Source organism: Anopheles bellator, chromosome 1 (genome assembly GCF_943735745.2).
Source record: "Anopheles bellator chromosome 1, idAnoBellAS_SP24_06.2, whole genome shotgun sequence".
NCBI lineage: Eukaryota > Metazoa > Arthropoda > Insecta > Diptera > Culicidae > Anopheles > Anopheles bellator.
In genome coordinates, this window is record NC_071285.1 from 47850750 (window position 1) to 47878216 (window position 27467).

Here is a 27467-nt window from a genome sequence, read left to right on the forward strand (position 1 = left end):
ACCGTGTTCTTCAATCCCCGTTTTGCCGTTGCCGAGATTGGATGATTAACTTTGAGCACCGTGGCACATTCCATGCGGGGCACTGCGGCAACGTCCTGCGAGCTTAGCGGAACGTTGAATAGCTGTTCGTTAAACTATTTTGCAACCCGAGCGTCGGGTGGCTGTGTTGCAATCACCGTTGCATCACTGTGTGCGGATGCATCGGTGCGGAATGGATCGGTTTTGAAGACCGGAATGTGTTCGCTTATCGAACGTAAGACACTTTGACAACTCCATCTGCTGCTGCCAGCGAGCCGATCGATTGCCGGCCCCCACGCTCCTGTTCGGCAGGCAAGTTCCTGTACAAAAGACCCGCTTCCCGCGCGCCGTGTGTGGAAGTAGGGTACAGTAACAAGGATACGCTTATCTGGATTTGTAAGCACTACCTGCAAACGGCTTACCGTTACTTTGCCTTCTGAGCCATCAATCGAGATAATGTTGGGTGGGTCTTTGGAAGCTGCCGTTAGTGACGGGACGAGACGCCCGTCTCTAGTGCCTGTGACGTACTTCAAAAGGATTTTATTTCAAACACGCTTACGTTCAGTAATGGTTAGCGAGATCCGTATCGATTGATGGTGTGTCCTTGTCTTTACGTGGACAAACGGTAATGGTGCAGCTTTTGTAGGGCTCGAATTCACAGCCACAACAGAACCCAAAATTGACAGGATACTATTTTTAACTCAATGATATTGTTGCCTCATTGATTGTTTGTATCGTTATTTTTGGAGCGCCAACTTACGGTTGGGTTAACAATTTCCCAATGAACCCTTAAATGCTCTTCATCAATTCGGACGGACGTGGCCATGATGCGATTCGAATCGCTGTGCCAGTTGCCGTGCAGTTGCAGTTTACATTTTTCGCCCGGACCCGGACCGCAGCCTAACGTGTCGATCTCGGCCCAAAGGGCACCCATCGGGGGTCGGGGGTTTGATCTAATTAAAACAATTTTCCTGAAATGTAACATCATTAACGCTGCAAATACGGGGACCAACCGTACCGGTGATGATGCCGTACCGGTGCCGTTACGAAGTTGCGGGGTCGAAAAGTTTGCGCTCATACGCTGCGGTTGCGGCCCACAACCTGGACCCTGGGTCTGGGTCTGGTGAAACTCATTTCGAACATATTTCCGTGCGGGAAGCCATCCCACGGTTCACTGTCCAGCCAGGGACACCAGGCTCAAAACCGAGTGCCGAGTGTCCTCCGGACCGTTCGTAAAACAGTACAAACACCGAGCAATCCGAGCCAGCCGAGCGAGAGCCTTTCTCTCTCTCTCTCTCTCGCTCTGATGCGGCGCATATTTTTAAACCTCGATCGATGCGGTTTTCCGAAGACAACCCCAAGGACGAAGGTGCGGACGAATCCAGGAAACGGAATCCACCCCGCCCAAGGATCAGGTTCCGTTCGCCGGCAGGCAGGCAGGCAGGCAGAGCAAAACCAAGGCTCTCGGCGAGTGACGAAGGTTTTGTCGACGATGCAGGTGGGCGGTGGGTTGTCACAACATTTTCTCAGCCATCAATCTGTCACCGGCGGGGTTGGGTGAACGCAAAAGACAAAAAAGAACACAGAACACCCGGAACGACGACTAAAATAAAATCCCAACCACAGGATGTGCCACCAAAAAGGGGATTCCCACTGGCCGGCTGGCTGGCTGGCTACCGACGACGACGACGGGATGTCGGGGAAATCTATGACAACTTTGAGTTGCGCTTTCTTCCTTCCTCAAGGATGTGCTTGTGCTGTGTCGTCGTCGAGGACCGTGTCCCTCTCTGTGTGTCCCGGTGCCTGGTTTGAAACTTTCGAACGATTTGTTCGGCACCACGGACACCCCGGGCCGGGAGATCGGAAACGGAGAACAGGGCTCCTGAGGGCGAGGCCGACCGAAACGTGGACCAGGGACCCGCCTTTTCCATTTACTCCGCTTTAAGGTGGCCGCTTTGTGGTGTGCGTGATGAGTACGTTCTCCGGTTTCGATTAAAAATGCATCGCGCAAAGGAAAAAGTCAACCGGAAAATTCACGTCCCGGTGCGCCCGACGGATGACGGATGCTGTCCCCTTTGCCGGGTGACGAAAGAGGCAGAACGAGAGCGCAGACCCTTACCATCGGACCATCAGCAGCATCATCACGGCGCACATAATAGCATCTTGACTCGTGAAGTGGGCGCTACCTGGCGTTCGGCTTGATTGTTTGCACGGTACAGTAAGTAGCATCAAAAGGTGTTCGAAGTAAGTGGCCACCGGTGCTGCTGCTGCTGCTGCCTCGGCCCTTCAGAGAGGTGTCTTTGGAAAATTGGACCACGATGAGTCCACAAAACTCGGGTGCGGGCTCCGTTACTGGGAGGTTTCGTTGAACCGGAATGCCGAACAGCGGCAGCTCCATTGTTGTGGAAAATTTTATTACTATCCCTCGTTTATTAAATGTCAGCTTAGCGTTGTCAACTTGAGAGCTTGTCTGATTCTTGGTATTGCTTTTCGACGACCATTAAGCGTTAAATCCATTTTGAAGCATCTTGTTTTAAGGGTTTGCGTGAAAATGAGTTCAAACTAAAGGTCCTTCGATTCCAAATAAACACTGGACGGGATGTGATTTTTCCTCCATTTGGGAGAAGGATTGCCGTTCCCCGATTCGATGTCCCGAGAGCCTCTCCAACCTGTCGCTAGCCGGACGATAGAACGACAATAGTTCTTCTTCTCCGCTCAACGACACCGACGTCGAGGGCAAACTTTTAAACGACCTTGCCTGAGTTTGGCCGTTTTGTTTCCCACGCTTCGGGGCTGCCCAATTCTGCGATTTGTCGGCCCATTTCTTATTTCCGTGTCCCGGAGTGTCCTGATTGATGGTCCCCGCTTGGTCGGTAGTAACACGCCCCCGGGGGGGAGCCACTACAAACCCGCGTAATTGAGTTTCGTCTTTTCGACGTGTTTAGAGGGTCGCGTGTTGAAGTTATAATTGCTTCCCAGCCTTCAAACCCATCATCGGCACGCTTCCGGCAGCGTCGTCGTCCAGGGTTCCGTCATTGCTGCGGCAGAGCCGCACGAACTTTGCCCGTCCATGCCTGGCGGTGACTTCACCGCAGCGGAACGTCCGGACGTCGGGCGTCAAATGCAACGTTTGGGGCAGAGTTTGTCCAACTCCCAACCGGTAGCCCGCCCAGCGGTCTATCGATGTTGCGCAGCAAAAAAAAAGAACAGGAAACCTTCCAAGTCCCAGGGCCATCTGGTCTGGTCTTTCATCTCGCAAGCGGCCAAGAGTTAATAAAGTGGATCCTTTGGCCACTAATCACCAACAGTTCCCGGACCGGACCCCCCGCGGGGAACACAGCCCGGTCGGCAACATCATTCGCTCGGAGTAAAACAAATGGCTCGTGGGGTTAAAGTAGCATAAGCAATCAAACGGGTGGAAAATAAAGTGCCCCACCGAGAATCGGGCGAGACGGAGAGTAAAATAAATAGCAAACGGCGAGCCTGAGAGTAAATAGCAAACGGCGAGCCGGAATGGGGGTCGGAACACTGCACCGATGGCTCGTGAATGAAATAAAAATTAACACACCCCACTTCACGAATGCAAATTAGCGGCAAAAGTTCTGGTTGCGTTTGAAACGATTTTATAGCGCAAGCCCCGGGCTGATTTATGTGCCGGACTCGGAGCTCCGGGGCAATAAAACATGGTTACCTGACCGCACCGATTTCCGGTGCTGATACCCGTAAATGGCCATTGTGACAGTGACGTCATTGTATTACTTTCCGCCTGTATAATGAGCATGGAAGTGTCCATCGCAACGCACCATCAATCCGCTGGGCTGTGTCAACAATCTGACCGGTTGAGGTCCTGAAATTTCACTAATTTATATTCCTTATTGGCCGAGAGTCACGGGTAGCATTCTAATCTGTAGCCAAACAATCGGCGGCGGTGGACACAAATCTGGAGTTATGAAATTGTAAAAGAAACCTGATGAACTCTCTCTCTCTCTGTCTCTCCCTCACTGCGAGTTCGGGGCACAAAATTAATCTGCCAGATCGATCGAGGGTCTGTTGATTGAATACCAACGAAACCGACCGACGACGAACGGATCATCTGCCTCGCCGACCGACCAAGCGGGCCTTCGTTTAATTTATTGGTAATTTTGTAATTTAATTTGTTCTTCAAAGACGCGCGACCAAGCGCCCTTCAAATCATCTTGATCGCTTTGAGGCGCGCCACGGAAAGGGACCAGCAAAAAAAGCCGGCAAACGGCAAAGATTTTAATCTGCTTTCCACGCCATTCAGGACCCGGCGCGTGTTTGGTGTTGCGCATTTCCATCACCGGCAGCACCATTGGAATGGAGACTTAAAAATTCATTTCGCGTGGAGCGCATTCGCTTTGGCTAAAAACACATTATTAATGGTGAAGTTCGGGACGGGACGCAAAAATTCATTTAGTGAGTGGCAGCCGGTGCCGGGACCGAGGGCCCGTGAGATAAAAGTTACAAATCGAGACTCCGGGGACCAGGGCGAAGCGCAGATAATTACATCGAGGCAAGTTTAATAAAATATGCTGCAATGCTTGCTTGCTTGCCGATGCCGATATGCTGGGCAAAGTTTTTGTCGCTTTTTCCCGAGTTTTGTATCCCCTCCGAAGTGTACCGAATGTTAATGGCAACAAAATTGTTTCTCAAAATCTCATCCCCACGAAACGTGTATGTTTAATTAAAACCGGCCCCATTGAGAGGGACCGGCGGCTCCGGCTGGGCTGAAGACGCTGTGGGTTGTGGCACCGGATGGATTCCGGGATTCCTGGGTACGGCACACTCGCCAGCATTAAGTGTCTTTTTATGCTGGATAATTAACATTGACTTGTTGTTGCCGCCCGAATGGCGTGCCCCGGCATTCCCGGGGTCTATTAACGCACGACCGGGGCCGATGATGAATTGGGCTACGACTGAGCTCCGCACTGCCGTACTGTGCCCCGTCCAGACTTCAGATCCGGCTCCGGACGAACGTTAATTTCGTTTCGCTGTAACACTTCAAGTACGGCGAGCCAGGTAACGCGCCAGGTCCGTGTTCGCCTGTGGCTTCAATTAATGGCGACATTCTTCTCGGCGACGTCGCCGAAATTGACGCCCTAGACCAAGGCCCCCCCCGGGTGATGGGCAAATAATGAAGTGTGTTTGTGTGTGTGCTTTGGAGAAATCCTGCCCAAGGCCTGGCCACCGGTTTGGCATTATTTATCTGGGCCAAAAAGGCCATAAATTGTTCGCCAAACCGAATTTGTAACAGATGAGTTCACAGCGCCAACCAGGGCCCTTTAAAAGCCGAGGCCAGCAGGCGGACTCGATACGGGCGGAAAAAAAAATGGCGGATCGTTCCGGATGCGCGACCAATTCCCAATGCTCCGTTGGGACAATAAACAGACCACAGACGGCCGAACCGAGCGCGAGCGAGCATAACGACCGCCGCTAGCCAGAGCCAGCATTAACAAGGATATCCGGACTCGTCTCAGTTCTCGTTAACCACCGAGGCAGAGTGACCGAAATTGAGGGCCCGGGGACGCACCGTTTCCGTTTTTCCGTTGCGCCATCCATCGCCGTTCGCCGCCGGAGGACACGCTGTTAGTGTGGAAATGGTATTTACTCTACCACCTGCCAGCCAGCTGGAGGGACCCCGGTGGAAAGCCCAAACCTTGGGCTCCACCCCCGGGATGGGATCAAATTAAATTTTATCACTAAACTTACGTCATTCGCCGTCGCCGTCGCCGCCGCCGCTGTGCTTAAGTATGTTCCGGTTCCGGGCAATCCGGGCCGTTGTTGTTCTTTCCTATTTCGCCAACCCAACCCAGCGCTGCGTTTCCCGGGGTTTCCCTGGTCCGTCCCGCTTATATCGTTCGAGCAAGCGAGACACGGAGCCAGGGTTTTCGGTCCGTTGTTTTCCCGGTGGGTGGAAACCGTGGGTGGGGCTGGGCTGGGAAAAGTGGCCGCTTCCGGGAACTCACCGTGCCCAAATTGCGCGTTCGATGGATGGAATCCTAATTGATTTAATGAACTGCTCGGTTGAATGCCGAGGTTTTCCGGAGGACCGCACCGGATTCGGCTCCGACTCCTGGAATCCTTATCCTTTGCCAGCCCAGGGTTGCCAAGGGTGGCCAATTGGTTTCATAATTTCGCAACGCGAATTTCCACGAAGCGCACCGAGGAGGGTTTCCCGGGCTTCCCACGGCTGAAGTGCTCCGGCCGAGCAAGCGGCCCACCCGAAACCAGGATCATCATCGATTGGTTGAGTGTCTCTGTGTGTGATTGAGTGTCATCTTTTCTCTCTCTCACTCTCTCTCTCTCTCTCTCACTCAAGCATCGTAAGGACCCGGAAAACAATCGCTTTTGTTTCATATATCCTTTTTCATGTACCATTTTCGGGCCGCCTTTCCGGAGACCCGGAAAAATGGGTGTTTGGCTCACTTTGTCGACAATTTTCTTTTCACAAATTCCGCGCACCGGTTGAGTGGAGCCGCGGCTGTGTCTAAAGCCTCCCATAATGATGGTTCGTTATGAGTATGATTATGACGTTCAATCCGCACGATTGAAGAACGGCCACATGCAGCCCTCTTTGCCACAGTCCGCATGTCCTAGCGGCTTCCGTTGCTTCCGTTCTGCGAAAGCCAATATTTTATGCCCACCACCAATTGCGGGGGCCCATAAGTCTCCCGATCGCAAGCCCTGGCCAGGGTGTTTACTTATCCGCCCCCCGGGTAGCCTGTAGCGAGTGATCAGCCATCAGCCGTGGCCCGTCGGGGTTTGCCGGGCCATCAGCCGTCAACCGGTGCGTATCACCGTCACAGTGTAAACCGCAACTTCCGACAACCGACGGCCGACGACCGAGCGATGATGGGATCCACTTTGACAAATGTCAACAGTGCGTCCCGGTCCAACATAATATAAATCTACATCTATTTATCACCGCCGTTGGCTGCTCTCCGAGGTGACCGAGAACAAGGACGAATCGGTGACCCCGCCGCCTAGTGTTGCTGGCGGGCCCGTCGATGAAGTTCGTGAATGGGCCTGAAACTCCCGAGCGGCACGTAAATATGCACATAAATCAGCCATCGAAACCAGAGAACGGCTTCGTTTGTAAGTGGTTCCGTAGATCCCGGCGCGTAACATGTTGCCGGCGGATCATCAGGAGTGGCCCCACCCCACATGTTGGCGTGTTGCGTAAGCGTCCTGCCGAGTGCGGTCGCAGTTGATTTTGAAATGATTAATTTATAATCCTTCGTGGGCCAACGCGTGTTGGTGGCTTTCCACCGCGCGGTGGGTGGTGCGAAAAACCGCAAACACCGGTGCGTCCCGTGGTTCGGAATCGAAATTGGGACCCCAACCTCCCACGCCCGCCCACGGCCCGTGAAATGCGTGATGCTAAGCCACCCTTTGTGTCGAGTGGACTCGAGTCTCTCTCTCTCTAGCGCACGCGGACGAGTTCTCGTCGCTACTTTCATCCTTCAAAAACGATCCCCCCACTCGACAGTCGACAGTCGAACTCAATTTGCAAGTTTGGAACTATCATTCCATCCATCACCGGAAGCCCTCGAGGGCCCCCCCGACAAACCGCCACGCCACGAGCTACGGTGCGGGAAAGCGGATTTTTGCGAGTTCCGGCCCGGAGGACCACTCGGGCACGCTGCCGATAATTAGAAAAGCGCGCGTGGAAAAACAATCGCACGGCGCCTGGCAGCAATCAGGCCGCCACAAAGCCGCACAATAAAAGCGCGTCCGCCTTCCACACGCCCCAATTCCATCCCCCCCCGGCTCGCTCGCTCTGTCTGTGCCTGGCGGGGTGTGTCTCTCATTTTATTGACGCCATTTTTCACCGTCGGTGGAATATTGCTTTCCGCGCTTTTCCACGGGCCACCGGGTTCACTCATTGTTGATTTTGAATGCGTGCTTGTTTTTGACATCCATTCACCTCCAGCGGCACATACACATGCGGTGCGGTTACATTCCCGTAAATCCCATCCCCGGGCAGGGGGGGGCGCGTTTGTTTTCTGGCTTCCAAACAACGGAAACGGCGGGGAAAAGGTTGGATTAAAAATGGGGAAAAAATCCGCCGGGAAATGCGGGTTGGGACTGCATTCGATGGCATTCGGTAGGCCGGGCTCGGCATGGTTGAGATTTTTGCCGGTGACACCGAGCCCGTGGGCCATCCTTTTTTCGGGCCGACAGCATCTGCTCATTGGAACGTCAGTTTCGCCGAGCGAACCGGGCCGGCTGACGTGGTTGACAATCAATCGGATATTGTGTTGCGTGGCCGGGTTTTGATGAGCTTTGCGACTCAGAGACACAGTGCACAGGGCAAGGCTTTGTCACACTTGAAGCCTTCTGTCACCAGTTTAGAGTGACTGCTATCCTCTAAGCTGTCCTCTGAATATTAGAAACACACAGTATACGGTCCGAATTAGGTTGCAACGCCCGTCATTATCCAGACCGTTAGCACAGATTTTTAAGTAGAGCCCCTTTGAAGTATTAGTCCTTTTTTATAGATTGTGTTAGAAAATCTTTTTTCTAACAGGAATTTTGATTTTGCTTCGAATAACCCGGACGTTTCGTATTTAATGGTAGGCCCGTGCCTTGCGGGAGCAAAATTTACTGTATTTCTCGCCGGGTTTTGGTAGCAAAAAAGACCTGAATTCCGCTCCTCCCGAGCTTACCATATATATTAATTAGCTTTAGTTTATGGTAGCTTTAGCATGGAATATCTCCTCACCTTTCCATAAACATCGTCGCCAGGTGATGTTTGTGATCTGTCACATTGTTTTATTTCGTAACAAATTGCATTGTAGATTTTCAAAGATTACATTTGTTGCAAGTCACTGGTGCTACCTAACAGTCGCTACTATTTTTGTGGTCCCAGAGAAAAACGCATTTTTTTGCGTCATTTGGAAGCACCGACTTACCGATGATCTGATAATTGTTGTTCATCTACAACACACTCTCGGCCATGGCATTCCGAAAAAAAGGATCATAACTGCGAATAACGGGCAGTTGGCGGACGGTTGGCGGTTAACCTGACGGCTGATGGACTGTCAAAATTAATGAGAAAGACAATGCGAAACCTTTTTTAAAGAATCCTGGGCGCCGCTCGCCCAGTTCGACGGGTAGCAACATTTGGTCCCGGAGCCCGGAGGATCGCTAAAAATAGCTGTTGCCGTGCCCCCATTGTGCCGGATGATGCAACAGCGCCATTGTTGAACTGGGCCGGGACCAACCGTTGCAGGATGCAGTGCTCGAAGTGCATCTGCGAAGGCAGTAGCAGACAGTCGAGGCGAGGCTGATTCAGAGAACGTATCCTAGCAACGGGGCTCTGATCGATCAGCGGATGCAACTAGAAGTTCGGGACCCAGTTAGGTTACACACCGAGAGAGTGAGTGAGTGAGTCCGAGAGAGAGAGAGAGAGAGTGAGATAGAGGACCGTGACGTAAGAAAAATCGTATCGTGTCGATGACGATGATAAAATAATGCCGAAAATGCTCCCCTCTACCGGTGCGGAATTTGAGGTTCCGGAATAAAATAGGAAAAAAACAGATGTGAAGAAGAAAAAAACGCACAACACAACAACCGACCGGAGAGAGCCCCCCTCTTGGAGTGACGTCAGACATTTTTGGGACCCTTTTCCCGATGGCCACCATTTGGCACCATTTTGTCGCCATTTAGGCCCGTTCCCTCTGGTGGCCCAGTTCTCTCGGACGGTGCCGGGGTGATTCAGCGGCGCGCCATTTTTGGGAAACCGCACTCCCGGCACTCGACCCCCCCTTTTCCCCACCCCTTCACACCCTAGTCAATAGTCGGTGACGGTCGGGGTGAAAAAGTGGCGCACAAGCGAAATCAAACATTTTCCTATCAAAATACCGCACGATCCAATCTCTCGCTCTCTCCCTCTCTCTGTCGCCAGAGAAACCAGCTCTCTCTCTCTCTCTCTCTTCCCGTCTCTGTTTACTCAGCCGTCAGCAGCGCTGTCGGTTTATTTCTGGACTGTAAGTGGCCGCTGCGAAGGTGTTTAATTTTAGAATCGCTCGACCACGGACCAACGGAATGTCCTTTTCCACAGGAATGCTCCGCTTTTCCACTCCGTTTTTATTTTTTCTTCTTTCGGACGCCTCTTTGAAATTGCGCATTCCAGCCATCTCCAGCCACACAGCGGTCCAGGTCAGCCAGTCAGGTTGCCAATCGATGGCCTCTGTCATTCAGGCCGAGGGCCGAGTCCTGTCGACGATGAGTCGGCCAGGCGATCCCGTACCAGTTGCCTGGCCGGTCTCAATCATAAATCATCGCTCGCAGGCCGCGGAAGCAATTCAATTACGGGACTGCAGGCGTACGGTGTGTGTCTCGGTAGCTTTGTGCCCGGAACAGCGGAATGTAGGTCGCGTTACCGAGTACGAGTGCGCTCGTGTGTATTACGCACGCACACACGCGCCTGTCACCACAGGCAACGCGCGTTACTGCGTGTGTGTCGGAGTGTGGGTGAGAGCACGTGAGGATTCATCCTTCTTCACGACCGACCCAAACGAGCGCTCTCTCGCGCTGTCAGATCCTGATCCGGAGGTGTTCGTGCGCTGGTGTGAGTGTCATCGTTCGGTCCACTCGTCGCTGTGTGCGTGCGGTGCCGCTGGATGGAAAAGCTTCCAGCAACAGACGACCAGCGGCTCGAAGGGAAACAGCGAGAGAGAGAGAGAGAGCGAGAGAGTGAGTTGAACGAACGAACCAATTGAACTTTCCGCCTTTCCGTGTGCTTGTGCACACGGTTGTAGTGGTGTCGGAGGATGGCCGCGGTCAGTTTCTTTTCCGGTTTCGCAAAACTGGTGCCAAAAATACTCGCTGCTGCTGCTCCTGTTACAGAATTCTGCCACGGTTGCCTCGTTCGCTGCCTTTTTGGGCCGATGCTGTGCGTGTCCTGTTTTTGCTCCGGCCCAAAGTCCGGACTACCCGTGCCGTCCCCGTCCCAGTAGTGGCCTCCGTGAACGCGTGCGGTGCGTGGTGCGTGACCCACAAAGAGCGTCCGAGGCGAGAAGCAGTGTGCGGTGTGCGATGAAAAGTGCTCCGGTGGCCAAGCTCGTCAGCTCGGGGCCACGTTCGTAGCGTCGTTCGAGTTCACCGGAGGTCAGCCAAGGTGGCCAGGCCAGGGCCAGCCAGCAGGAAGCCGCGCAAAAACAGTATATCAATTCTCCCATCCTCTTAGCGTAACAGCATGAGCCCGTTTTTTTCCCTTCCTCCGTTTACTTTGCCCCAAAATGCTGGCGCGCGCCCGGCCATCTAATCGCGCGCGGGGAACCGGGGATTAGATGGTCGTCGAACGTGCTCTCGGAGGAGGGTTTTAGCGCGCTCGGGAAGGCACATTAGCAGGCACACCACGGACACCGGGACCGTTGGCACCGACGACAAACAAACTACGCGCACAGTCACTACGACATCGTTGCCCAGGCGAACAGCGCGAACACGGGGCCACGTGATTCGCTTCGGACGGGGCCATCGGCACCTACGGGAGCATGTTGCATCCGTGCTGCACGCGCTATCCCTATGTGTTTGTGTCTGATGTTTTACGGCCAGCAACCCGCTTTGTTTGCCGCGCGTGTTGGTGGTGGTTCGCGCGCCACGTCACTGAGCGAACCTTTTACGGGTGAACCACGGCCAACGGCCGTCAGATTCCCGTACGGTCCAGATCCATCAAAACCGGGCCCGACGGTGCTTGTAGCTGCTTTACCAGCATAAATTAGCTTCAGTTTATCGAGCTGTTTTGTTTGCGAAAATTCGAGGGATGGCAATTGGGGGAACGAGCAACTGATACTTTGAGATCGATCGACAATTTTCTGTCTGCAAATATTGATGCAGCGTGTTACGGCTCTATTGGTTCAGCAAATGCGAAAGCTAATCTCAGCCTATCGGAAGTACCGACCAGAAATTGCTCCCGGCTAATTTGTCCGGAGCGATGGAGGCGCATGGTAGCTCACGATTCCAAACAGTACTTTAAAAGTGGTCCCAGATGATTTTTTTTTATTCAAGAAACTTTCCCTTTCTTTAATATTTCTTCTTTATTTTCTTTAACGATGATAAAACAATTAAAGCGATTTGAGGCCCGCGATGGAGGCGCATGGTGCTTTACGAGCGCATGGAGGCGCATGGTGGCTTACAATACCCTCATGAAATTTCTCATAGTTAACAGTCGCGAACGATGCTATTACAGGCGTCAAGCGAGAGATTAATGTTACAAGAAAGTATTTCTTCCTTCATCTTTCAAGATTTAAAACCTTAGGTTAGATGAAACTCAAATACTCTGAAAGGGACATTTTTGGTTCGATTCTTCACTTATTTGTGGTCCAATGAGCAGTTCATGCACATAAAGCTACTAATTTTAAACCGAACAGTTACATCCGTTACGGCGATGGAGACGCATGGTATTTCACGATTTCAAACACTACTTCAAAAGTGATCCCAGATCACGTACGTTAATTCAAGAAACTTTCCCTTTCTTTAATTTTTCGTTTTAATAATCTTTAACGATAGGAAATAATTATAGTGTTTCGAATGGATCAAATGGAGGCGATGGAGGCGCATGGTGCTTCACGAACGCATGGAGGCGCATGGTGGCTTACAAGACCCTCCTGAAACTTCTCGCAGTTAACAGTCGCGAACGATACTATTAGAGGTGGCAATCGAGAGATTAATGTTTCAAGAAAATATTCCTTCCTTCATTTTTCAAGCTTTAAAATCTTAGGTTAGTTGAAACTCAAATACTTTGAAAGGGACATTTTTGGTTCGATAGAGCGCTACATGCACATAACCTAACTAATTTTAAACCGAACAGTTACATCCGTTACGTTAAACCGTTACGTCCGTTACGGCGATGGAGACGCATGGTGGCTTACAAGACCGTGGCCGTCAGCAACCTTCTTCGTGTAACTGCCTCCTCTTTCGATCCATCAGTTGGGTAGTTTAAACCGTTTGCTCGCCCATTCAAATCCTCCCTTCCTAAACAGTAATCGAAGCATTCTGAACCTAGCACCGAGTTGGGCACGTACCGCCCCGTACCGTAATGTTGAATCGAACCGTTACATCAAAGTAAAGAGCCGACTGACAGCACCGTCCATCCGGTTGACGTTGAATTAGATTACTTCCAGAACCCGGGGTACGCGTGTCCAGTTCACACTCCGAAATCGTGGCCTGGCTCGACGAGGTTGAATCCCGAGTTCCTTCGACAACAAAAAAAAGCGCTGCTGCTGCTGCTGATCCTTCGCTTCGGCTGATAACGTGGCGACGGCCAGAGGCTGTGTATCTCACTCGCTCGCACACCCCACCCCAGACACGTGCGCCCCCCACCCCCGCCCCGCGTGTCCCTTTTGTGCGGCTCTTGCGCAGTAGCCGTTCGCCGTCTTTTATTGTTGTTTTCTCGCCCGCGGATTTTTTGTGGCTCCCGTCAGGGCCGTGGTGTGCAAAACGCGGCCAAAAGGGCACCGGACACAAGGGGGGGGCGGTGCGCCTGCCAGTGGGGAGTCTCCGCGCTGGGGAGTGTTGATCTCCGCGCTCAAGATTAGTGGCGGCAGCCAGGGCCCCACCGGATAAGAGATTAGAGGGGTCCCGGTTGGGGCCACCCCAATATGTTGCCCATCACAAAGCACCCCGGGGTGGGGGGGCAGGACCACCACCCTCTTAGCCCTCCCAACCAACTGAGAGAGAGAGAGAGCTTGACCCGTCTTCGAGTGTGTCCTTTCTCGCGAAGAGCAGAGTGTCAAGGATGCTGCTCACCTGCTGCTGCTGCTGTGGGTTGAGAGCGAAGGCTCATGGCTCCTCATCATTCTCTCTCTCTCTCGCGAGCGCGCGCGCTCACGCTGAGCAACCTTGACCGACGTCAGTGAGCGACGACCCGTGAGAGCCATTCGGTAGTGGTGAGATACGTAGACTCTCTCCAACAGAGAGAGCGAGAGAAAGGAGGTGGAAAATGTTGGGAGCATCTCTCACCGCTTTCTCGCGGCACTCACGGCTTTCAGCCTAGCCGTCGCTCCCGGGCTCTCTCACTGAGAGCCCCCCTCACTGAGAGAAAGCTCTCTCTCTCTCTCTCTCGGGGAGGGAGAGCTTTTTTCTGCGAATAAGGGCGTCGCGTCACCGTTGGTGTCGCGGATCCCGTCGTCCCGTGCGTGGCTCGAGCGGGGACAGCCTTGGGCAGGCTCGGTCAGTTCGGTAACGCTGCTCCAGCAGTCACCAGCCAGGGCGACGGTCCGACACACGCCAGCGAACCGCGTCGCGCCAACCGCCAGTGCCGCCAGTGCCAGTGCCAGTGTGTGTGTTCCGTGTCACGAAGCGTGTCACGCGCACGGACACGGGTGGTGGCCCGTACCTCGCGAGGTCCTTGAGAGCAAAACCGCGCGCCTGTGCGCGTGTTAGTGTGTGTCAGTGGGGCGCCACGTTGAAGGTGGTGCATAGGTCCTTGGCAGCAGCTGGTGGTGGTGGTCCTTCCGCGCTGTTGCGGGGGATGCTGTAATCAGCACACACGCTCCTGCTGCGTGTGTCTGCGTGTGTCTGTGTGCAGTGTGCGTGTGCTACAAAGGGACGGGCTCTCGCTCTCTCTCCCACTGTCTCTCTCTTTCTCTCTCTCTCACACCGTGGTCGCGACGAGAAGGACGCGTGACTCACGAAAACCGTCTCCGCAAAGTGTCCCTGTGTGTGTGCGTCCCCAAGTTCACCTCGTCCCGCGTGTCCTTCTGTGTGGGTGGCGGTGCAGCGGTGCGGGGGGTTTACATAATTGTGTTGCCCGAAGGCCTGGCTGCGGCGGGGGGGTGGGAGATGCAAAGACCAAGCAGGCTCGGGATGGTCGGCTGAGGGGAAGGACGGGGCTGCTGCTGCGGTGGATGCAGTCTGGCATCTCCCGCCGCGCCAAGTGACTATTACCCCCCCCCCCCCCCCCGCCCTCCGTTGTGAAGTGATCCTTCGAGTGATGTGCGGTGCGGCCGCCAGGATGTGGCTGGGACCGAGGTCTGGGCCGGCCGCGTCTTTGACATGAGCAGCGGAGGCAACGGTGGCCCCGCACAACGCTCCGGTACTACTTTTCCGCACGTCGCCCAACCCGCCGTCGATCCGCCATCACGGATGCTCCCCGGTGTCCGGCAGCGTCCCGAGCCACCCCGAAAAACATCGCCGTACGTCCGCCCGAACCGCCCACTCCCGCACCCACTCTGGCCGCGTTACAGCAACTCCCGCCCACGCCCGCCGATCAGCAGCCGCACCCGCCCCCGGAGCAGCCGCAGCAGCAGCAGCCCGCGGCCACCGTGTGCAACGGTGGGTCGACGGTGGTCCCGAGGGAGCCGGAGGAGCAGCCCGGCCACGGCAAGCCGCCCCACACCCTCCTGCTACACTGTTGCTGCGTGATCGTCCAGATCACCCCCGTAGCGCCCGGGCGGAGCCACGTGACGACGACGACGGCGACGACCAGGAAGTCCGGTGACGATGGCGCCGGGGCCGTGGCCGGGGCCGGGGCTGGGGCGGGGCCGGCCACCGGCCGCACCCCCGTCTGCCGGTGTAACGCCCAGTACAAGCTGGCGGACCTGAAGGCACTCGCCGCCAAATCCAAGGCACCGGCCCCGAAGCCAGCGGCCCCACCAGTGGCCCCTCCAGCTCCAGCTCCAGCTCCGGCCCCACCGGCCAGGAGCCAGAGCCAGGAGCTGACGAACGAGGAGCTGATCAAGTTCCTGCAGCAGATCAACGCGGACATCAAGTGGATCGAGCAGCTGCAGCAGTACAAGGACGAGATCGAGAAGTCGACCGCCACCGACCAGACCCACGCCCGCAACATGAACGGGGGCCAGCTGGGGGCGAAGCCCCGCTCGGAACCACTGCTCCCCACGGGGACGGGCACGGGCACGGGCACGGGGGCCATCGCCAAGACGGAGTTCTTCGACCGGAACCAGAAGCAGCGCCACTCGTCCCGCTCGGTCGACGCCAGCACGAAGGGGGGTGAGGGAGGGGCGGGGGGAGCACACCAGCGGCACTCGTCCGGGCCGAGCGACCTGCGGCTGCTGAAGGCGGACATCTCCGAGTGGTTGCTGCAGTTGCCGCTCCGCAAGAGCGTCGAGTTGCTGCAGAAGGCGAAGAGCGCGCAGCTGGCGTACGAGAAGGAGCAGCAGGAGCTGCTCCTCCACGAGCTCACCAAACCCGTCCTCCAGCGCCAGGTGTCCGGGGGAAGCCAGGTGTCCACCACCGCCGGCCCCGCTGAGATTGCCCTCACCCGTGCCGATATCCTTGAGTGGCTCCGGAAACAGCAAATCTTCAGCCGAGTGAACGAGGAGACGGGCGCGGGGCAGAAGAAGTGCAAGGATAAGGAGGAGCTGGTGTTGCACCACCACCTCGATCCGGCCGCCGCTCGGCTCCTAAAGCGCCACTCACTTGGCCCTGGGGAGGACTTCTTCCAGCAGCCCCAGGTGCCACCACCACCCCCCAAAACACAGGCCACCCCCGGGGGGGGAGGATATCCGGGGGTGGTCCGGCAGCTCCGCAAGCACCCGCCCGCCCCCGTACAGTCCAGTTGCACGGACATCCGGCGGAAGGAGCACCGGGAGCGCCGGCTCCGCCATTCCGCCAGCGAGGTCGTCACCTCGTCCCAGTCGGACCTCCCGCGCCACTCCGCGGTGGCCCCCGCGAAACCGGAGCGCACCTTCCGCTACCACCACCCCCCGGCCACCCGGCACTCGTTGCCGCAGATTCCGCCAGCCCAACCGCCACCACCGGTCCGGTCCGTCCCCACCCACTTCCCGTATCCTGCGACCGCCCCCGTAGCCTCAGCCTTCGTGCCTCAGGGACCGCCCAAGCCCCCCGGGGGGGGAAAGGGCGGACGGGAGCATCGGTCCCGGCGCCACCACCGGACGCAGCGGTCGGCGACGGTCGGCGACATCAACCAGTACCACCGCGCCGCCGCCACCCCCGCCCCTCCGTACCGGCCACCGGGCGGCGGGCGGGTGACGGAGAGGAGCGCCTCGATGACGCGCTGCGCGGACCCCACCTGCTCCGTGATGTCCCTCTGCGATGACCCCCACTGCGCTTACCTGGGTGGGGGAGCCCCCGTCACCACCACCCCCAGTTACTACGATACCCCGCGGTGTACGTCGCTACCGCGGGCTCTCCCACGGACCGCCCCCAAGTGTGGGCCGCTCTGCTATGAGTGCAACAACAAGTGCAACTCGCTGCCCCGCTGCACCGACGCCCGCTGCACCCAGGGGGGACGCCGCACGGGCCCCCCCTCGGCCCTGCGCTCCAAGAGTAACTCACTGCCAAGAAACGTGGCGCCGTCGGCGTCGGCGCCCCGATCGTCGTTCAAGTCGGTGGCAGGGGGGGCGCGGAAGCAGCGGTCGGCGTCGGCGTCCGGGTCCGGGTCGAACGGCTCGAAGGCGCTGGCCAAATCGCTGTCGGCGGCGTCGCTCAACTCGCGCCGCCGCCGCCACAAGACCGTCCACTTCGGCGAGAACCTGCTGCGGGAGGTGTGCCAGAACCGGGCGCTGATCCAGCCGCTCCCGACCCCCACCGCCACCCCGTCCGGGTCGGCGCCGCTCCAGCCGAACATTCAGATGCTGTACAACTTCGTGGAGGGTGTGCTGAGTGCGTGGGTGGACGACGAGGACGACCCGAACAAGTCGGGGCCGGAGTCGGAACCGGAGCGGGGCGCCGTCCTCAAGCCGATGCACCGCTGCAACCGGGCCCGCTTCCAGACGATCCGGCGCGTCGTCAACGAGGCGGCCGAGCTGAAGGGCTCGTCCAGGCTCGGCAACTCGCGCTACCGCCACCGCCACTGGCGCGGCACCGCCAAGGACTGCAACGAGCGCTTCCTGCGCAAGGTACCGATACTGAGCGTCACCTTCATTCCATTCGTCTCGCCAAGCCGTAGGGTGGGCTGGGCATGACATGAGACCGTTCGGGGGGGAAGCTAGTGTTTGGATCTACCGATCACTTGACTTTTGAAACGTCAAACTTTCGTTCTGTAAATTGTAAAGTTAGTGCCACACGAAGCGTAAAACCTAGCGTAAAATTAATCTGTAATGCGAAATCGTTTACGCTTATGTGAAAAAGTTTATACGTTCGTGGAGACGTAAAACGCAGCGTAAAACCGAGGGTACACACTGTTTGCAAATGCTTTGTTTACAAACAGAGGCTAATGTAAGTTCTTGTTTGTGATGTTTCTCTCAAATCTGAAAAGGAATTTTAAAAAAAGTAGACAAAATTATTCAGAAATCAACTCACCTCTTCGATTTCTATTTTCTCGGGTCAAAAACGTGAATGTAAATTCGTTTGACAAATTCGGTATAAACTTTTTTAAATTTTAAGCCTGCCACACGAAGCGCTAACGATTTGGCATTACACTTTGCTTTTACGCTAGGTTTTTGGCTTGCTGTAGCATAAAGGTTTGGCATAAAGTTTGACAACAAACAAAATGTTTAGAGGCGTGCCGAGAATTGGGATATGTTAGAAACTTATTTCCAAAGGCGTCCAATGTCCTAATGATGGCTTAGACCCAATATAGCAGACAATTTTAACTCCTCATAATGACAGTTGATCCGAATTTTTGTCTACATTTTAGAGACTACGTCGAGTGACATGCACGAAAGGAAGTTCTCTACCTTCTGATTTTAGTTTTTGTGAAGTATTTTAGGCGGACTGAATAGGGTTTGTGAAGGAGATATTCACTATACGTGTTAACGATGGTTTAGCACCGTATTAAATTTTCTCGTATTTTCTGGAGAGGTATTTTCTGAAAGGACCAAAAAGTTACTTTCTTTATTCTCGTCTCGATCTCCTTTTCTGAACATCGCCCGACACTTCCGCGGCGATGCTTCTGTGGCAGTCAGAACCTCATAAACAAAGCGTTACGCATTTGTTTACGGCAATACGTTTATCAACTCGTTTTGAGTTTTTATATGATGAATCCTTCGTTTTCATCACTCTTGATTATTGAACCGATTACGGTCTCACTTGAGTCGAATATGTTTGCAATATCATTCTTTGTTTCACCACTAAAACTCATATCAATGTCCATTCGACGTAATTCATCAGTTGGTATCGAGTTTCGAGGTTTTTGTAATCTTACGAGCTGAGAAACTGCACACTGTCTTATGAACTATTCAGCATGCGTTTCTGGGCATCTGGTATCGGCCTTTAATTTTGCATTTTGAGTATGAAAATATGTTTAAAAAATCACGTTATTTTTGCTCGTAAATAACAAAATCTTATCTATTTGCTTTATGGCTGAGCAAAATGAAGGAAATTGGTGTGAAAAACTGAAAACTTCAAGCTTTCAACTTAAACTAAACTTGTTTACGCCCTACCCAAATTTATTTATGGCCACAAATGGCATCTAATATTCAACGGCTCGAAAGAGAAATTCAAAAAGAAGATGTATTCAGAAGATTTTATTCAAATGTTCAGTGGCTAAACTTCTTTTCGCCACCCACTGTATGCTGACAAGCAGAATTATCGTATTAGGGGTTCTAAAAACCCACATATCGTGCAATAGAATCCAATTCACCCACAACGAGTGACTGTTTGGTGCGGATTTTTGTCTGGCAGCCCATCATCGGGACATTTTTCTTCGAAATCCAAGCACTAGATGGACCCTGGCGTAGTCCAGAAATGGTGAGACCCCTGACCACTTTCCGGCAGTGTGTAGTTCGGCAGGCGTTGGGACTTTATCGGCGTGACGGCTGCGTGGGTCTTTCTGGAGGGGACAAAGGCCAATCGGGCCCAACAATGGGCGAACAACAATAGCGATGGCACAATAAGCTCTCGCTCTCACTGGCCGGGGGTTGGTTAGTAAGTTATCGCAGTTTGGAGTTTGTTTGGCGAACCATTAGGGCCGTGTCCGCGGGCCAGCATCGGCCGGTGGCCGAAATGGCGTCATTATGCGTCAAGTGCCCAAGTTGCAATGGCCCCGTTTCGCGCCAACACTTCCCGTAGAAGACCGTTCCCGAGGAACCGCAACTCGCTGGAGTTCCGATTTTGTCTTGAGGGACTCTGAAGTTTATCTTTCTATGTCAAAAGTAGCCCGCGACACCAAGTGCCTAGCGATGCAAATCGAAATCAAGAACGAAGGCAATCAGGAGTCAATTTGAAACTTCAGAGTTTAGTTGTGTACAAATGCACGCCAATGCGCTGAAACAAGTCCTTTCTGCAGAGGTGTTGACGCGATGATGTTTAGATTTGTTGAGTGGGTTCTGTTAAATTACCGAGGCTCCATGTCCTCCAAACCTTTATTCAATCATCCTCGACGTACTCGCATGACTACTTGAGCCATGTGAGTGATCTTGACCAATGACACGATTTCCTTCATGAATGATTCATTCCTTCATCAAGTTTTGGTCGAATCAACACGAACCCCCTCCGGGGGTCGACAACTCTCCAGTTACACGCCAGAACTGTATTCCTGGACCATAATGCTTCGGGCGTTTACTTTGTAATGTTGATTTGGATTATAGGAGAAAGCTTCACAACTGTGGTCGAGTCTTACAAACGACTCGTCTGTCTTTGGGTTAGCTTGCCCCGAATAAGGGAGGTTTCAAGGCATGTCCAAATACCGTGCTAGAAATTCTTTCCGATTGAAGATTTTGTCCCTTCGGGACCTTTCATTTTTCTGGCCATTTACCTTTTTTCCGATTCCGCTGAAGCGCTTTTACCAAACATTTCACATTCCTCATTGGTTAGCTGGCATTACTTCGAGGGTTTTGTCATTCTACAAGCTGACCAACATGACACTGCCATGGACGTAAATTGTGGCTAATTGTATGCTAAATTATTGCACAAATTGCTATCTTGATGACAAGACGTCCAGTGTGTGAACAAGACGTAGAATGTAAGGTTAGCATTGTGCCTGAATCTCACTGAACACAGAATTCATATCATCAAGCCCTTGCGCAGGGCAAGAATTTCATTTCATCAAGTCAAAAAGAATTCCCCATGAAATTCTCAGCAGCGGAAATAATCAATTTGCCGCTCACGGTAATGCATAATCTCAATTGAGTCGCTCTAAGTGCACTTTAAGTGCAGCGGAATAATCGTACAACTTTGTCCGTTCTCCACCGTCCGTTGCCAAATTTTCATGTTTACAAAACATGAACTCAATGTGCTGCAATGAACTATAAAAATGCATCGAAATAGTGGCTTTTTCAGTTGAAAATTCCAGTTCAGTCAGTTCCTTCCTGAAGCAAAGCTCTACAAGATTCCGAACGTCATTACCTCGGTTGATGTCCTGGGCTCCGAGCTATCATTCTTCTCTGGCTGCCGATGGACATCAGACCGAATTAGAGTCATGGCCTTCTGTCGGAAGTATGTCTGACTTCCAGGTCCAAGAATGTGACTTGTGATTGTCAACCAAGAAGAATGTGGAGTCGTAATTTGGGCTGCACTAGTAAGTCGATGGCCGTGACAGACCACAAAGACAGCATTAGACCGGCAATTAGAGCAATAGGAAACGGGAAACGGGAATGGAATACAAACCATCATGTGAAAAGTGCTTCTTAAACCAAAACTGCCCAAGCTCAACTCCCTCTCAGGCAGACTTTATCCGGTGTCTTTAATGCAGCGAAATTTTAGTAAAAAAGTTCACCAAAGCACCTTCCTTAGTGTGAGTGAATGATGGGCGCGGCCTTATCGCCTTCCCGGAACCGGAAGTGGCCAGACCAACCCGAAGGCACGTCTGTCCCCGGCTGGGGCTGTGTCAACGGCGCGAGACAACAACCCTTACAGTTGACAGCGCCCGAAACTTATCTGCCAAGCCTCCGACCTGCCAGCGTTTCGAGGTTACTACATGCCATTCCGACCCATCCCTGTGACCTTGAGCCTACGCCAGGCGGCCCAATGTCAACCCTGCTGCCGTCGCTGGCGTGGAACATTCTTTTCATTAACTTTGCCGGAAGCTAATTTGACTTTTCCCGTAACGCGCTGTGCACGGTGGCGCCGGGAGCTGTTGGTACGGTCTTGGCAAACACCAGATCCCCACCAGGTCTCCGCGTGTGTGTGTGTGTGTTGGTCATGTTTTATTTCCTGTTTAATTGCGCCACGGCCATCGCCACGTGCTGTGTCCTGGGACACGTGGTGGCTGATGTCGCACCGGTCCAGTGAGCGGTTGTTAAATCGGATCGAAAATTATCCTCCATATCGCATCGTGGCCCGTCCTTCGAGCGACATCCTTGCGACCAGCAGCAGGAGGGCCGACCCGACCACACGTCACATGGCGTTCAGCGCGCGCGCAACCAAACCGCGTCCTGGTGGCGATGACGTAGATCGGTTCCCTGGTGGTGGTGTGAGCGAGACAGCCTACCGGGCAACCCAGGACACCCGGGTCGTAGTATCCCGCGCGAGCCTCCGTCTCGCTCCGGTGCACTTTTGCTGCACTTTTGGTGCTGCAGCCCGTCCATCTCTTTCTCACTTCCTCGCTCTCGCTCTGCCAGTTTCGGTACCATTTCCGGGGGCCAACTTCTACGTGAACAAATCACGGCACGCGCGCCCTGCCAAGTTACAGCAGCCAGCCTGGCCGAGCCCCCTGTCGGGCTTCCGGTCCCGACCCGGCTGGTAAATGGTTTTTACGAGCCACGGAGCCCCCGTTCGGTCTAATTGTAATTCGAAATTCAAATGAGTTTTCAAATAGCCCACACCGGACGCTGCCTTGTTGCTTGCCTCGCTCGCCGACACACCGATGGTCAACAGATGGGACCATCCCGTGTGTTGTTGCCCCGTTGCTGGACTCGGCCGTAAATTAAAAAGTTGCTTCGTATCAATAAGCGCCCTGATTAGTGATTTCCGCGATGGTCCGGGGCACCCCCAAATGCGATTAGATTCCAATTTTAGATTCCAGCGACCGTGTGACGTCGGCCTCGGTCGGAGGCTCAGCGTTCCCTCAGCAGGATCAGCGGCCATTGTGAACAGCGAAAGGAAACTTCAAACGAAAGGCGTCTGAAGCATCGTTCAGAGTCAATCAACGGTGAAGTTTACCATTTCCATATACCGGTGGCACACCCGCCGTCTGCCGAAAGCACCTTTTTTTTCGATGGGGACACTGGGGAAATGGTACTCCGAAAGCGGTACGCAAAAATTTCGATGTGTGGCCCAAGTAACTCAATACTTAGTGCCGGTCGATGGAGCTCGACGTTTAATCACTTTCACATCACAGCAAGGTGTGCGGAAGGCTCCGAAAGCTTTCCGGAAGCCGCCAGATGCCAGTTTGTAAATTCTCAAAAGTTACTCCATAAACCCGTTCACCGAACGGCCAATTTTAGGGCATAAAACCCAACCCCCGAGTCGTGTTCCTTGAAAAGGTAATTTTGGTTTAAATCACCCGATTCCATCAAAATGGGGAGGCTCTGTGGGGAGCCCTTTTCGGTGCGATATGACGCGCCAAGGAAATGATCTGACGAACTCGCTGCGAACGAAATATTTAACACTTGAGCGGATTCACTCCGACGAGACCCCCGAACCCCCCTTCAAGTTCACTCCGGTCACACAGAGTTGCCCTGGAGCCGACAGTATCCACAGCCGATGTACCGATTCAGTGTTTCCAGGAGAACCGCCTTTCTAATGAATTCGTACACGCAAATTCCATGTAGACGACTCCTTCAACGTTGTTCAACGATTTCGTCGTAACCTCTTGTAAACAATCCAATTGACGGCTGGGATGGCTTCGAATGTGGCTTCAAGAGAAGGTTTGGCAATCACATATTTAGCACGTACAGGGTGAGCTGAAAAAACTGCAACCAACTTCAGACTGCTGTCATTTCTGAACCTCTCTAAACCTTTCTAAAAAAATAGCAAAAAACAGTGGCCGAAAAATGGCTCGTGAGCTGTACATATCGCGATGTGCCATTCGGTAAATATTGAAAAATGAGCTTGGACTAAAGCCATTAAAGTTCCACAGAGTGCAAGATCTTACCGATGCACAAAAAAAAAGTTATACTTGAGAGAGCCAAAGACGTGCTTCGCTTGGCCGAGGTTCCTCGCTTCATTTTCACCGCACAGTGGCCACCGAAATCCGGGCCACCGGGTATTTTAGAAAGCAAAGTTGACACTAAAAAACAGCAAACTGTCGATCACCTCAAGCAAACGCTTCGCCGAGAATGGGACAAAATACCGCAGAACCACTTTCGGCAGCTTGCTACGGTTTCATTGGCCGTTTGAAGGCAATAATTCGTGCCAAAGGTGACCAATTCGAACAAATTCAAATTTTTCCTCAAATATTATTTTTAAAATGGTCTGTTCTTTATGTTATTTAAGAGCTTTTTTGCTTTCGTTCAATAAAATTGAAACAAAAACGAAAAAAATATGGCGCTTTACTTTGTTGCAGTTTTTTCAGCTCACCCTGTAATTCCTCGCTACTCGTTGGCCGGGCTCAAACAAGGCCAACAAGCCTGGTGTCCTTTCTTGAGGAATTTCTTGCATTAGGGGTAACTTTTCCGAAAATGACTACGTTTTGAGTGTGTTCATTGAACAAAAGACTGTGACTATTGTGAAGCTCATCGCCGCACTAAACGTGTTGTCTGTTTGTTTTCTCCAGATCGACTGCCGTCTGTCAACACCACTGAACTACGGTCGGTCCATTCCGAAGACCGTTTGGCTGTTTTGGCAGCACGATTTGCTGAAGACCCCCCGCTCCACTGAAGGCACCTTTTTTACCGGTGGCCCGAACGCCATCAAACGATCGAAATCGATCAAATCAAGGCCCGACCCGAGTCTCATTTCCGGTTCGACAATTATGCTGCCAATAATTCAATAATCAAATTGTATCCGCTCATCTGGGTAATGCATCCCCCCGCCGTGCCCCGTCCGACGGTGTCCGGTGAAAGGTCACCGTTCCCCCCGGGCCTGCCAGGGAAACTCTGGGTGCTGCACGTCATCGTGCGCCGTAATCGAATAACACATTCGGGGGTCCCACTTAACGAGATTATTATTATTTTCGATAAACGCCGAAGTCTGGGCCCCTTTAAAACATCAATCCATTACGGTCCGCTTCACCCGATACTGGGAATTATCGCCTCTATTTGCTAAATATGATAGTCGACCATCTACTAATTGCGTCCTTCTGTTCTCTCTCTCTCTCTCCCTATCGCTCTCTCTCTCGGCAGGTATGTAATGGCGCGATGGCGACGTTGACGACGGCAACGGTGGTGGTACTTGATAATTTGATTTAAGGCCCTTAGCACCCGGACGACGACAGACCTCTGGTCGCCAGAGGTAACGTGTGGCGCCCGGATAGCGCCACGCGTAATGCAATTACCAGCAAGTCGATAAATCGGATCGGTGACTCGGTGCCCGCCAGGTCCGGCCAGGATTCGGTTCGAACGGAGATGTTCGAACTCTGCTCGAATTGGGCGATCCAAAAAATAGGACTCTAGCGAGTGGTTCGTGTGGAGAGATTTGATTCCCACCTGGCGATAAGCCGATCGGGCCCACGATCCTCATCAGGTGGTTTTCGTCAGTCCAATTTGATTGCCTCTCGCACGATTTTATGACCTCGCTTCCTCCGTCGGGACCCTCGTCAAGCTTCCTTCTGCCGATGGGTGGTTTTTCCACGAATTTATTGACGTCGCTCCCGGCTGGTTGGTTGGTACTTTGGCCCGACACCGGCACCCATCCATCAGCCATTGCCAAGGTGTGACAAGGGTAAACGCAGGTCCCGTGTTAACCAGCAGGTCGTTTCCGGTGCCCGGGAGCTCACCCGAAAGCCTCCCCGGAAAAGCCGGAGCCGGAGGCCGGAGAAAAAACCTTGCGGAGGAAACGTCACGTTAATGCTTCTTAATCGCATTTCTTACCCGCCGGCGGTCGGGAAGCAGGGGGCTAGGGATTCACATCAAGATCAAGAGTCCCGCCAAATTCGCCCCCGTCGGCCCGACCCAAACCGTTCGGATGGATGGATGTCACCGACACTCGCCCTGAGTGGGTCCTTTCCGACATTGTTACATAAAAACATGGGCCACACCGAGGGCGGCTACATCAAAACCCAATCCCATTCGCTCTGTGGAATCGAGTTTCCCGCAGCGAGCGGGCCACATGTTGTCCTCCATTGACACGAGGCGCGCGAGATTCGATTGCCAACTTCCAAACCTCATTTGAATGTTTTGATTCGTTCCGTTGCTTCCGTTGCTAGGCCGCGGATTGGGCAACGTCGGGAGACGCTCGGGAGACGCTCGTCGATCGTATCGTGGGCGAAAGGATTTTGGCGTGGAAAAAAGTAAACCTTCGACGTCACCAAACGGTGTTGCGGCACAATCCTGCGGGCTCCTTTTCGGGGGGCTTAGTGCTGTCGGTTGGTCGGTCGGTGGCGTTGTGTGAGGCAAATCACCACTTACAGCTCACGGACGGGTTCTGCTCTGCGGGAGATTCACATTCAGAAGTCTCAGCGGGTCTGACTGGTCCCGATTTTAATTAAGTATTACGATTCCTCGACTCGTAACGTCCCGAAATGGGTGGCCGCTTTATTGCTGCCTTGAGAACGATGACTCTGGTCTGATTTAAAGTAACTTTACAGTTACCATGATGTGTGGTTGTCCGGATTCCGGATGCGATAAAGAACAGAACAGCTAGGGTTAATCTGTAACTCACTGGCCGAGAGTCAGAGAGTTGACTGTGCCTTTTTTATTCCTAACAGCTTCCACAGCACTTCAGTCACCTAACCCAGTGTTCCTCTGAAAACGGACAACATTGAGTATCGAGTGTCATTTAACTATTTTTCAGGAATTCAATACGCTTACGCAAAGCAAAGATGAGTTGGAATCTGTGTGTGGGGACTCTGCGCCAACATTTACCGGATTGTCATTTTGGGTAGCTGAATTTAAGTGTGGCCTACGATGGGAAAGCTTGGGAAACCATAAACGTTCGGGACGTCCAAAAATACCTAATGCTGTTCGATGTTCACCGAATTATTTGAGGAAAGCAAAAGACCTTACAAACATGTCAAAAAGGTTGTTTGTCTCAATTGAAATCAACATTTCACATAACTTTTTGAACTAGTTGACTATCTGCCTTATGCACCTGGACCTAACCCAACCTAGTTCCAAACGACTTCTTTTTGTTAATTTTCATCAAGAGAAAAGGCAATACCCTTCTTGAACTATTATTTTTAAGGGAAAATATACTACAAAAAAAATTAAAATTTCGTGAGTAACTGTCAAAAGATTGGCAACCACAAATCCACCAGCTTTCTAGTGCTGCCATCTCCATGTTGAGATTGGAAGTAGATTCGCAGCTCCGAATCTTACTTTCGCCCGCTTTTTTGTCTCCTTTCTTGACGACGCAAAGGAAGCTAAGTTTTAATTTGCCGAATTTGGCCAACAAAATCCACGAGGTTGTGCCACAAAGTATCCCCCTTATTTCGGTACCCCGAATGACCCGAAAGTCTCCCACGCGGGACCGAAAGGAAAACAAACATAATTACGCCCGGGCCGAGCATAGCAAAAAAG

General features: G+C 53.0%; 1 protein-coding gene across 1 annotated transcript in view; it reads left to right on the forward strand.

Annotated features, from left to right (window-relative positions):
* LOC131205504 (protein still life, isoform SIF type 1) overlaps window positions 1-27467 on the forward strand; it is a 60152-nt gene that overhangs the window by 5644 nt on the left and 27041 nt on the right. The gene's annotated exons all lie outside the window — the stretch shown is intronic.